Genomic DNA, 14,077 nt, shown 5'->3' on the forward strand with positions numbered 1-14,077 from the left:
TGGTTTTGTTTTTTTTTTCCCTATGGGATATAAGCATTTTCAACCTGCCTGTTCTGCCCCGCGACAATCTCATCTGGCTCAGAGATCACGTCGACAGAGCAGCTCCTTCTCTTCCACTGTGTTCTGTTGACATGGTGTATTTGCCAATATCATGGTGACTCGACAGGCAGCGGCAATCCGGGTAGCTGGCTGTCAACCAACATGATATCAGCAGTGATGCACTGTCAACAGCAGAGTGGAAGAGAAAGAGCTGCTCTGCCAATATGAGGTTAAAGGGAGTAGGGGCATTGATGTCTGAGCCGGGAGAGATCGACGCAGATTGTTAGAAACTACCTGCTAATAAGTTCTTGGCTCCATAGAAGGAAAAAAAAAAATGGAAAAGTCCCAGATAACCCCTTTAACTCTATGGAAGTGGTGAATTTAGAGCTCTTGTCTCTGCATCTAATATTATCCAGCACAAAGTTTGGATCTACTTCGATTAAAAGTAAAAACTACAGGGAAACAAAAAAAAAAAATAGAAAACTATAGGATCAGATTAAAAATGAATATTGATGTGTAGGTGGTAAACCAAAAACTGTTCAGTGTGGTATAGTACTAGCGTACCATCCCGTGTCATCAGTGGCACATTACATGTGTATGAAGAGACGTCCTTAGTAGTGACCCAGTACTGTAAGGAGCTGGTGAAGAGTTTTATACTAGACTGTTGTGGGCAAGGTATCAATATATCGCCAAAGCACTGCAACATTAAACGGGTCGCTTCAACTCTTAACGAATCACTCAATGTTTGCTATTCTTTTTTTTTTTTTATGTTGTTCTAATTACAAGTGGTTCTGGGGAGATCTCAGGATCTGGACCCCACTGATCACTCAAAAACACCCTGGGAGGTGCGCGGCTCAGGAGACGGAAGCTCACGCAGAACAGAGTACACCTGCAGTAGAAAGCCGACGTTTTTGACTGTATTTGTACTCCCATCCGTGTGCGCTGCCGTCTCCTGAGCCGCGCACCTCCCAGGGTGTTTGAGTGATTTTTGGGAGTCTCAGGACCTAGAGTGCCACCAACTCTACTTGCAATTAAGAGAATAAAAAAAAATAGCAACTGTTTAGTGACTGTCTAATGTAAATCATGGTTTACTGCACTAATGCTAAAAGCTTGTGGTCTGTTCGTCTCCTGTTTGTTTTTTTTGTTTTTTTCTTTTTTTTCATTTACAAAGAGAAAGTTGAGCAGTAGTGGTAAACTCTGGGTTGTATCCATTGAAGTTGGTCATGTCTCCCAGACTTGGTGTAGTCCAGGGTCGATGCTCTAGTGGTCCCCGGTGGTCTTTATTTGCCAGCATCGATGACTTGACAATGGCTGCAGTGATAATTGCAGCCCGTAACTTGGCATACAATCCTAGCTCAGGCCAGTGATCCAATGTCAGTATTTTGCGTCATTTCACCAATGACCGACGATAACCACTAGAGCATCCCTGCTGGATTGGCGGAGAATATTGCAGGTAATTCATAAGCCTTTCCTGCGGCTGGATTAATTTCTTGACAGCCCCTTTAACATTTTATAGGCAGTGCTGTCGTCTGATGGCAGCAGATAATGTAACTGAACCAACATCACTAAGGCTGTGTTCACACACAGCGTTTTTTTAAGCTGTTTTTAACGCGGTTTTGTCTATAAAACCGCTAAAAATAAGCTTACCATTAATTACTATGCATTTTGCACTTTTTGTGCATATTGATGCGTTTTTTACCGCGGTAAAAAACGCAGCATGCTCATTAATTTTGTGGATTTTTCCACATTTCTAGCTTGTTCAATGCGTTTTGAAAAGCGGAAAAAAACGCATCGAAAACGTGAAGACTAAAAAGGTGCGGTTTCTGGGAAGGGAGTCAGGTTTTTGAGCAGAAATTTTCTGCAACGTGTGCACTTAACTTTATCCTACCCTGTAACATTTATGCTAACTTACATTGAGGGGGTCCAACCCCTGTGGCCCGCAGCGATCCCAAGAATGGAACTGTGGAACAGAGGAACACTGGTTCCATTTGCACAGGCTCAAAAGAACTGATAATATGGCAAAAAGACTTTTTTTTTTTTAATTTATCCACTGGCCCCATGTTTTATCCCCTGGCCCCATGTTCTATTTGTACACCATTCCTACTGTTAAAATTCTGGTGATCCATTATATTAAAGGGTTATTCTCACTTTTTTAGACACTTAATGGCATGTACACGTCATGAATGTCTGAGGGATGTCTGTCTGACCTCTGTGACCGCCACTTATCTTCAGGTGGCCAGAAGTTTGGTGGACCCCTATTCATGAGATGGGTGCCAGTCGTATCTCTTGGGCCGGCATCTATCGGACATTTATAACCTTTCTTGTGTGCATGCTATAAATGCCTAAGGCAGGAATACGCCTTACACTGCAGTCACGGATGTATATGCACCACTTGCATAAAAGCCACTTTCTATTAGATCTGAGATGCGAGACACTACATGCGGGGGCATACAAGGAGGAAGCAATGTGAATTATTTTTCAATATTTTGCAATGTAATGTAGGACATATTCCCCATTCATCCCGTCTCCACTCAGGTACATTCACATCTTTCTGCCTTTAGCAGTGTTACTAGTTTTTTAATGTCTAGACATATTGGCGCTCCTGGCTGTATGTGAGGGGGGCTTTGTATACCCCCAAAGCTATTACAGGGCAGATCCAGCTGGTTAATTTGAATGTAAGAAATGACGTTCGCCTGCAGATCCCCCAACCTCAGCCGCTGTCTCCTTACCTGCCGATCGGACGCTGCCAGGGATATTTCGCTGTGTGTTATAATATTGGTTGGTTTTCTTATTGAATAGTATCTCCTGATGTCTAGTCGTTGTATAATGCAAAGAAAAAAAGATGTAAAACTAGAGAAAAAGTGTTATATTGTATATAAGCTACTTAAGTTTTTATTACTGACATTTTAATAGAGGAGCGCTATTGACGACGGGACTTGTTTCCCGTATAACCGTGTAAGTTATTACTTTTGTTTTGAGTGTTTAAAAGGAAACTCCATTTTGTTTATAAAATCTGATACCCCCCCAAATAAAAAATCATTTAAATGATAGAAAGCATGTTCTCGTTGATCTGTGTGGAGCCATGCTCCCGTTTTCTTTGTTTTGTTTTTTTTATCATTCATTGATTAGCGATTTGGTCATCTCACATTACAGTTTACAACAACATCATATAGTTTTTTAGTTCAGATGTCATTTGATTTGTATTAGTTGTAATTTGGTGCCCTGAATTCACATTTGCACTCCGGGAGGGAGGTCACCTTTTAAGTTTTTCGGAACTTTTGATAGCATAAAAAAAGTACCATCTGCAACATTATTCCAGCAGCAAGATTCCAAAATCCTAATGAAAGTGATTAAAATCTATCAGGGTCTATTTGTATCAGAGAACAGTCCATCACAGCACTGACGTGAGTGGAGCCGTACACTGGGGTGAGTGGAGCCATACACTCGCTCACTGCAAGCTCATGGGTAATAGTTTCCACTATGAATTTTTACCTTCGGACTAACTTACATAATTGTATGGAGATCACCAGTACTGGCCCAAGCCAACTAAGTGGGTCTCATTCTATGATGTTCATTTAGGTCACAAGTCCCATATCTGAGACGGAATTTGCAGCTGAGCAACAAAATACAGTCGAATATATAACAAGTTCCATTAATCCTGTCTGTGCAGGGATTGTGTAAAAAAAAAAAAAAAAAGTGGTCAAAGAGCAAGAAAAGTTAATAAAAGTCTTTCCCATTAAATAACTTACTGTTACAGCGCTGTGCAGGTTCCCATCATGACATTGCTAGTCTTAACAGTGAGGTTTGCATTTACAGTATGTGACTGCTGAGCCCTGTGATTGTTTGCAGCGGTCACATTCATGATGCGAGACCTCATTGCAGAAAAACCAATGGAGTTAACTGGTGAAGTTATGTATATTTTTATTTCTTAGAATCTTTTTTTCTTTTTGCTCATTAGACCACTTTCTTGAAATCCTGGACCACTGTAATTAAGAAGCCATTGCCACATGTAACGGAAAGCCTTAAGCCAAGCACAGATGGCGTCAGTGTAAAGTTGTGATGCAATAGTGAATAATAATTTGTCAGAAAAAGGTATTTGGGCAAAACTTACACATTATTCAGAGGCCCAGGGACAATGTGCGTATTTTTACACCATAACTGTATCGTGTGGGATGTTCCTTGTAAAAGATACGTCAGTCATACATCTTTATAAGACACTACAAGTGACCAAAAGAGAAATTTTGTTTTTAAATCCCTTTTTAAAGATTTCTCAACAATGTTTTCATACAATAGAAACAGATTATGTATTGTAGTGTAAGTATTAATATACTCACTGCTTGCAGTCTTCTGCCGTTTCCAGCGCTGCTCCAGTCCTCTTCTGACCCACGTGATAGCACTTCAGCGTTGCCAGCTCACAGAGAGTCTACTCCGGTGGAGCGCTTCTGCTTTTCCTTTGCACGTCTGAGACTTAAAACAATGATGCATAGGTTTACATTAAGAAAGCGACTTCCGGTCCGTACACAAACCCGTGTGAGCCGGCGAGTCTGATTTTCAGAAGAGGATCGGAGTGAAGCTGGAAACTTGAGAAGACGGCAATCTGTTCAAGTATTTTAATACACTTTCATACATACCGTATTTAGAAGGTATTATGGAAAACTAAATTGGCCAAGACCCCTTCAAGGGCAGCACAAATTCAAGATTTTGTCCAACAAAAACCATGAATGGGCCTATGGATCAGTTGCAACACTGCAGACAAGCCCCCATCTTTATCTGTATGGGTGATGTTTTTGTATCATCCCGTGAAAAGTCCTATCCAAAATTTCTGGGACAACATAAAAAAAATTGCTTTGTTGCTGAAGGAATACAAATATTTCTTCTAAAAATGTGGTGCAAAACCAGAACATGTCTCTAAGATTTGTAAAGTGCATGAAGTGTTCACTTTACCTGTTCTTAGTAATTCAATATAAAATTACAATTCTGAGAATTTCGCTTACCGCTGTGTTCCCCCGGTACCAGCAACCTCCAGCACTAAAGGAATACTAAATGTAAAGAATGTGTGCAAAAATAAAATCCTATTACTTTTTCATCTATGTTCTCCCTTTTTTTTTTTTTCTAATGGAATATAAGTGTCATATGAATAATAACTTTCTATGTTCAAGATCAAACCCCACCCAAAACCTTTACCTGGCTGTTAGATAACTGGCTGCAGCAGGAGTCCTTCTCCACCACCATCTGCATGAAGGTTATCCAGAGTTTTACGTCTTTGTTTGCTTCTACGTTTCGTGTTCCTTTAAGTTGTTGCTGGAGTACAATCATTTACCACTGATCTGGGCGCCGTACAGGATTGGAGGTCATCACTGTCATGTAAATGGATTAGTCTGATCTTTTAGTAACTGCCACTACTCATGTTACTGTAAATGCATAAGATACAGTTGTGGCCAAAAGTATTGACACTCCTGCAATTCTGTCAGATAATCAGTTTCTTCCTGAAAATGATTGCAAACACAAATTCTTTGGTATTATTATCTTCATTTAATTTGTCTTAAATGAAAAAACACAAAAAGAATTGTCCTAAAGCCAAATTGGATATAATTCCACACCAAACATAAAAAAGAGGATGGACAAAAGTATTGGCACTGTTCAAAAAATCATGTGATGCTTCTCTAATTTGTGCAATTAACAGCACCTGTAACTTACCTGTGGCACTAACAGGTGTTGGCAATAACTAAATCACACTTGCAGCCAGTTGACATGGATTAAAGTTGACTCAACCTCTGTCCTGTGTCCTTGTGTGTACCACATTGAGCATGGAGAAAAGAAAGAAGACCAAAGAACTGTCTGAGGACTTGAGAAACCAAATTGTGGGGAAGCATGAGCAATCTCAAGGCTACAAGTCCATCTCCAAACACCTGAATGTTCCTGTGTCTACCGTGCACATTGTCATCAAGAAGTTTAAAGCCCATGGCACTGTGGCTAACCTCCCTAGATGTGGACGGAAAAGAAAAATTGACAAGAGATTTCAACGCAAGATTGTGCGGATGTTGGATAAAGAACCTCGACTAACATCCAAACAAGTTCAAGCTGCCCTGCAGTCCGAGGGTACAACAGTGTCAACCCGTACTATCAGTCGGCGTCTGAATGAAAAGGGACTGTATGATAGGAGACCCAGGAAGACCCCACTTCTTACCCCGAGACATAAGTCAGGCTGGAGTTTGCCAAAACTTACCTGAAAAAGCCTAAAACGTTTTGGAAGAATGTTCTCTGGTCAGATGAGACAAAAGTAGAGCTTTTAGGGCAAAGGCACCAACATAGAGTTTACAGGAGAAAAAAAGGCATTCAAAGAAAAGAACACGGTCCCTACAGTCAAACATGGCGGAGGTTCCCTGATGTTTTGGGGTTGCTTTGCTGCCTCTGGCACTGGACTGCTTGACCGTGTGCATGGCGTTATGAAGTCTGAAGACTACCAACAAATTTTGCAGCATAATGTAGGGCCCACTGTGAGAAAGCTGGGTCTCCCTCAGAGATCATGGGTCTTCCAGCAGGACAATGACCCAAAACACACTTCAAAAAGCACTAGAAAATGGTTTGAGAGAAAGCACTGGAGACTTCTAAGGTGGCCAGCAATGAGTCCAGACCTGAATCCCATAGAACACCTGTGGAGAGATCTAAAAATGGCAGTTTGGAGAAGGCACCCTTCAAATATCAGGGACCTGGAGCAGTTTGCCAAAGAAGAATGGTCTAAAATTCCAGCAGAGCATTGTAAGAAACTCATTGATGGTTACTGGAAGCGGTTGGTCGCAGTTATTTTGGCTAAAGGTTGTGCAACCAAGTATTAGGCTGAGGGTGCCAATACTTTTGTCTGGCCCATTTTTGGAGTTTTGTGTGAAATGATCAATGTTTTTGCTTTTTGCTTTATTCTCTTTTGTGTTTTTTCACTTAAGACAAATTAAATGAAGATAATACCAAAGAATTTGTGTTTGCAATCATTTTCAGGAAGAAACTGAGTATTATCTGACAATTGCAGGGGTGTCAATACTTTTGGCCACAACTGTACGTCCTGTCTAACACCAGTGTTATTCGGAGTGCCACCTCGTGTATACATCACGCTGTATTTGAACCCAGACACTGACTCTTTTGTGTAATGCACCAGAACAAAATAAACTTGCAGTGACTACCTGACACTGGCATAACTTTCTTTTTAACTGTTACAGATTTGTATGATTGGTTTGTGATTAGGGCACTAGTAAGCATTAACTTAAGATTCTTGAGCTGAGGATGCCAGAAAATACTAGAAGTCTGCTGCAGTGCTGTGAGAGTGTCCTGCCAAATCTTAAAAGGGGAGGTTGTGCTGGACTGTTCCATGAGTAAGGAGATTGCATTGCTCAAGAGAGTACTTTGCGGAAAAAAATCCCTTTTAGCTGTTTTGCAGTAACTTTATTCCTTTAATTGTAACCCAGACTCGTCCATCAGACACCAGCTAGAGAAGTGACCTGTCACTGCACAGAACACATTTTCTCCAGAATCCATTGTTGGCACCTTTACACCACTCCTTCTGACGCTTGGCCTTGAGCTTGGTGATGTAAGGCTGCAGCAGGTGCTATGACATGCCCAGCGGGGGCGCATTGTTTGTGCTAATGTTAAAAAAAGGAGGTCTGGACTCTGCAGTTATGGAGTGGCGACTTTCTGCCATCAGGTCATCAGTGGACCCTGCTTCTGTAACATTACAGGGTCTCCATTTCAGCCCAATTTTAATAGTGAAGAATTATAATCACTTATCAATTGTACTTAATATAGGCAGTGAGACTGTGCTTGCTCCTAATACGGGAATACAGTCCAACACACATTGTATGCACTGAAGCAAGGAATATAAAATGGACACATTTTGTTCACTAAGAGACATTACCAGGTCAGCGCCAGTATACAGTTAGGTCCATATATATTTGGACCGACATTTTTCTAATTTTGGTTCTAGACCTTACCACAATGAATTTTAAACAAAACAATTCAGATGCAGTTGAAGTTCAGATTTTTAACTTTCATTTGAGGGTATCCACATTAAAATTGGATGAAGGGATTAGGAGTTTCAGCTCCTTAACATGTGCCACCCTGTTTTTAAAGGGACCAAAAGTAATTGGACAGATTAAATAATTGTAAATAAAATGTTAATTTCTAGTACTTGGCTGAAAACCCTTTGTTGGCAATGACTGCCTGAAGTCTTGAACTCATGGACATCGCCAGACGCTGTGTTTCCTCCTTTTGATGCTCTGCCAGGCCTTCACTGCGGTGGTTTTCAGTTGCTGTTTGTGGGCTTTTCTGTCTGAAGTTTAGTCTTTAACAAGTGAAATGCATGCTCAATTGGGTTGAGATCAGGTGACTGACTTGGCCATTCAAGAATATTCCACTTCTTTGCTTTAATAAACTCCTGGGTTGCTTTGGCTTTATGTTTTGGGTCATTGTCCATCTGTAGTATGAAACGACGACCAATCAGTTTGGCTGCATTTGGCTGGATCTGAGCACACAGTGTGGCTCTGAATACCTCAGAATTCATTCGGCTGCTTCTGTCCTGTGTCACATCATCAATAAACACTAGTGACCCAGTGCCACTGGCAGCCATGCATGCCCAAGCCATCACACTGCCTCCGCCGTGTTTTACAGATGATGTGGTATGCTTTGGATCATGAGCTGTACCACGCCTTTGCCATACTTTTCTCTTTCCATCATTCTGGTAGAGGTTGATCTTGGTTTCATCTGTCCAAAGAATGTTCTTCCAGAACTGTGCTGCCTTTTTTAGATGTTTTTTTAGCAAAGTCCAGTCTAGCCTTTTTATTATTGATGCTTATGAGTGGCTTGCACCGTGCAGTGAACCCTCTGTATTTACTTTCATGCAGTCTTCTCTTATGGTAGATTTGGATATTGATACGCCTACCTCCTGGAGAGTGGTGTTCACTTGGTTGGCTGTTGTGAAGGGGTTTCTCTTCACCATGGAGACTATTTTGCGATCATCCATCACCGTTGTCTTCCGTGGGCGCCCAGGTCTTTTTGCATTGAATGACATAACGAAGGGATTGCCCACACCTGTCCATGAAATAGCCTTGGAGTCAATTGACCAATTACTTCTGGTCCCTTTTAAAAACAGGGTGGCACATGTTAAGGAGCTGAAACTCCTAAACCCTTCATCCAATTTTAATGTGGATAGCCTCAAATGAAAGTTAAAAATCTGAACTTCAACTGCATCTGAATTGTTTTGTTAAAAATTCATTGTGGTAAGGTCTAGAACCAAAATTAGAAAAATGTTGTCTCTGTCCAAATATATATGGACCTAACTATGTGCCATAGGCTGAGCTGTAACAATTCCTGATCCTGTCCTATTGCAGGAGCTGACTTGACCACTGCCCATATAACATGGCAGAGCAAGTAATGAATGACTTGTTCTTAGAATGCAAATTCCAAAATATAATTGAGATTAATGTAAAATATCTAAATCCATCTTTCTGGCACAAGATGCCATCTTCTTCTACGCCTCATTGGGGGACACAGACAGTGGGTGTTATGCTGCTGCCACTAGGAGGACACTAAGTAAACCAGAAAAAAACACCCCTGCAGTATACACCCTCTCGCTGGCTGGGATTTCTCCAGTTCTTTGCTTAGTGTCTGTAGGAGGCACTTGGGTCTGGTTTCAGACCCTACTGTTTTTATTTTATTTTTGAATTTTCTGTAAATTTTTATTTTTTAATTAACGGAGTGAAGGGGGCGACTGTTCCTTTCTACGGCCCGCTCTCCCCCGAACCAACAACAGGCAAGCACGTGGAGTAACCCTTCACGTACACTTGCCTGCGACAAGCTGATTCCTCTGACGATGGTTCCCTTACGGTACTCCATGGATACGAGCGCTAGCGCAAAAGGAACGAAGCACAGGAGTGCATGGAGAAGGGCTTGAGCAGCGCTTTCCGATGCCCTGAATCAGCCCCACAGCTCTCCATCCCCCTACCACAGGGTGGATCGATTGAGTAGTACCCCTTTAAGACCTCCTCCAGCTCTGCTGCATCTCCTGGAGGATGAGACCCTGCAGCTGGAAGAACGCGGAGCGCCACCTGCCTGAGCTCAGGACTCGAGGTATGGGGTCCTTGCCCCCGGGAGAAGGGGAGAAGTGCTGACTTGGCGTCAGCAGCGGTGCATCGGCGCCCCATCGTGGCCCCCCCCCCTCCCGGCGCTTGGGTAGGCCAGAAATTTAGCCCCCGGCTTTTCCGGCCTACTATGCAGCAATTTGAATAGTGCCGCCCTCTCCCCGGCCCTGACGCCTACCACGGGTAGGCCAAAAATTTAGTCTCCGGCTTTTCCGGCCTACTAGGCCGCAATTTGACTAGCGCCGCCCACGCTAATGTCGCCGCCCCCTCCTCTTGGCGCCTCTTACGAGACGCGCAATTCTAATCTCGGGGGCCATGTCCTTTTCCATCAGCGGCTGTTAGCCCCTTCAGGAGCGCTAGGCCTGCTCTGGACAGCCGGATACCGGGTGACACCACAGGACCACCGCTATTCCTCCCAGGGGACACAGCAGGACCGTGGGTAAGCTGCATCTGCCCTCAGACTAAAGCTTAACCCTTTCCCGGCACATTCTCTGCAGCTGCAGACTGCCGTTAACCCTTTCAGGAGCACTATGCCTCAATCTAAGGAGGCTAAACAGGCGGTTATTAAGCACACTGCATTTTTATACCGTGTGTACCATTTGCAAGTCTGCATTACCCAGTGGACAGACTAATCCGTTATACACGGACTGTGACCCAGCCTGCGCCCCGACCTGTGCTCCAACGCCTTGCCGCACTGCTGACGGGCCTCCTGCGCTTAGTACCCCTGTGGGGGCCGTGTCCCTCTCACGGTCGGTGAAGTCTCTGACCCAGGCTATATTCTCCCTCCGGGAGGACTCTAAGTCAGAATCACCAGCAGGGGCCATCCTCGTTCAAGGGATGGTCAGGTCTCTGGAAAGCTGACCCATGACGCGTCCAGTCACGTTCACGCCTCAGCATCGGCACCTCCTGTCTCTCGCTCGCCATTTTCTGAGGTTCACAGCGAGCATGACTCTGAACTTGAATCTGACTCGTCAGCCCCTCAGAATCCCACATCTGATCAGGAGTCGCTTGATTCTCTTATAGATTCAGTCAACAGGATTCTAAAGTTGGATGAGGAAAATATTCCCGCTCCAGCACACCCTATCTCATTTAACAAAAACCAAGCATGTGCGTAGGTTGTTTACCAGCCATCCAGAAACAGGGACCGGCCACATAAATGGTTCTCAGGACAACAGTCTACTCAGACTAAATACCCTATTGATACAGACTCAATGAAGGATTGGTTACAGTCCCCTCCGGTAGACCCTCCTGTATCGCATCTTGCTTCTAAAACGCTCCTGTTTCTGAGGGTTCCTCAGTCAGAAACCCCTCCGATCGTCAAATTGACTATCTTGCCTTCTTTCACGGCAATTTGGGTCTCTAAGGCAATGGCTGCTTGGGCAGAAGCTTTAATTACTTCCCTCCAGGGCACCATTCTTCCTCCGGAGGTGACCACTGTCGCCAGGCAGATAATTCACGCAACAGACTTTGTAGTAGACTCTTCTGGTGATGCTGCCAACTGCGCGGCTCAAACTGCCGCTAATGCGACCTCCATTACAAGAGCCCTATGGCTCCGCGGCTGGCGGGCAGATGCCACATCTAAAAGAGCATTGTCTGTCTCCCCTTTCAAACGGGTCGTCCTTTTGGAGAGAAACTGGACCAGCTCTTTTCTGATACTACCGGAGGGAAAAGTAAATTCCTTCCTCAACTCAAGGGCTGTTCGGCCGTTTCGCAACAGCAGACGCGTCTTCGATCTTCTCATCAATTCCGGTTGGTCCTCCTCTACCTTCTCTTCCAGATCAGGTTGGTCCCCGCGAAGAGACAGAGGCTCCCAGGTCTCATACAGACCTAACCGCTCTTGGAAACCCTGGTCTAGGGCTTCTGGATTTAGGGGAGCCAGATCTCATAGATCTACCCAATGACTTGTTGTGGTTTCCGGTAGACACCGACAAAGTTGGTGGCCGCCTACTTTTCTTCAGCCACACTTACCTCACAGTTGCCCACGACAGGTGGGTCAGGTAGCTGGTGTCCTCCGGATACAAGATAGAATTATTTTTTTTTTTTTTTTTTTTCCTATCCCCCAAGGAAAAGACAAGAGCCTTCCTTTGGGCTGTTCAGGCTCTGATAAGGGACGGAGTCATCATTCCGGGCCCTCATCACGAGAGGTTCATGGGTTTTTATTCAAACCTCTTTTTGTGGTTCCCAAAAAGGAGGGGACGATCCAACTCATTCTGGATCCCAAACTGTTAAATCAGTTTGTCAAAGTACGGCGAATCTGAATGGAATCCCTCCGGTCAGTTGTCACTTCCATGGAAAAAGGAAAAGTTCCTAGCAGCCATCGACTTCAAGGACACTTACTTTCACATTCCGGATCTGCCCGCCTCACCAGCAGTTCTTGCGTGTGTTTTTTGTTTTTTTTTGTTTTTATTTTTTTTGCAATTCACGAGCAACGATTCCAGTTCGTTGCCTTGCCCGTCGGACTCGCCAATGTCCCTAGGGTCTTTACTAAGGTCATGGCGGCTGTCATGGCCATTCTCCACTCGCGGGGAGGGGCGGTGTTACCGTATCTGGACGACCTGCTCATCAATGGTGTCCCTTCCAGCCTGCGAGGAATCCGTGGACATAACAGTAATACACTTTCTCGCCTGGGCTGGAACATAAATTTCGAAAAGTCTTTCCCAAAACCGGCTCAGCAGATGTCCTTTTTAGGAATGATCTTGGACACTTCTGCGAGTTGGTCATTCTCCCTCCAGAAAGGCCCCAAGCCTTACTACAGGCAGCGTGGACTTTTTATCTACCGGTTTTTCACTCCATTCATTTCAGCATGGGAGTTCTCGGAAAGATGGTGGCAGCGATGAATGCAGTTCCATTTGCACAGTTCCACCTCTGTTCCTTACAACATGCGTTGCTGTTAGCTTGGAACAAGAGCCCATTCTCCCTGGATCGTCGGATCCTTCTGTCCCTGCGGGTCAGGCAAGCCCTCAGGTGGTGGACACTGAGGTCCTCCCTGAATCACGGGAAGGCTTTTCTCCCAGTAAAATGGTTGGTAGTAACCACTGACGCAAATCTTCTCGACTGGGGTGCGGTCTTTTGTCTCACACGGCACAAGGGTCGCTCGTCGACCCGAGAGTCACGTCTCCCCATCAACATTTTGGAAATACGAGCGATCAGATTAGCTCTACGGAGTTTCTACCATCTCCTCGCAGATTACCCCATCAGGATCCAATCCAACAACACTGCTGTAGCGTATATTAACCGCCAGGAAGGTATCCGCAGCAGGATGGCCATGCACGAAGTGAGTCACATCCTCCATTGCGCCGAGTAGAAAACTGGACGGCAGACTTTCTCAGTCGCCAAAGCATCGCCTCGGGAGAGTGGTCTCTTCATCCGGAAGTCTTTCAGCAGATTTGTCATTGTTGAGGGACTCCGGATGTGGATCTCATGGCCTCAAGACTAAACAACAAGGTTCCTCGGTTCATTGCCCGATCGTGCGATCCATGCGCCATCGGAGCGGACTCCCTAGTTCTGCCATGGCTCCGGTTCCCATACATCTTCCCCCCTCTTTCTTTGCTTCCGAGGGTCATCAAGAAGACCAGAGCAGAGGGAGTACAAGTGATCCTAGTCGTGCCAGATTGGCCGTGCCGAGCATGGTATGCAGAACTAATACAACTGGTCGCCGACGTCTCCTGGCGACTTCCAGATCGCATGGATCTACTTTCGCACGGCCCGAGTTTCCACCAGAACTCCGGGGTCCTGTCTTTAACGGCGTGGCCGTTGAATCCTGGTTTTTGCCACAGGCTCAGTTCTCTCACGACGTGATTTCCAGCATGATTAGTGCTAGGGAGCCTGTGTCCATGCGCATCTATCACCGCACCTGGCAAAACCTTCTTTTCGCGGTGCAAGGATCATAGTTGATCACCTCTGGTGTTTTTTCA

The sequence above is a fragment of the Dendrobates tinctorius genome, unplaced genomic scaffold, assembly GCF_039654945.1.
Source record: "Dendrobates tinctorius isolate UK_male_01 unplaced genomic scaffold, ASM3965494v1 ptg000396l, whole genome shotgun sequence".
Taxonomy (NCBI): Eukaryota; Metazoa; Chordata; class Amphibia; order Anura; family Dendrobatidae; genus Dendrobates; species Dendrobates tinctorius.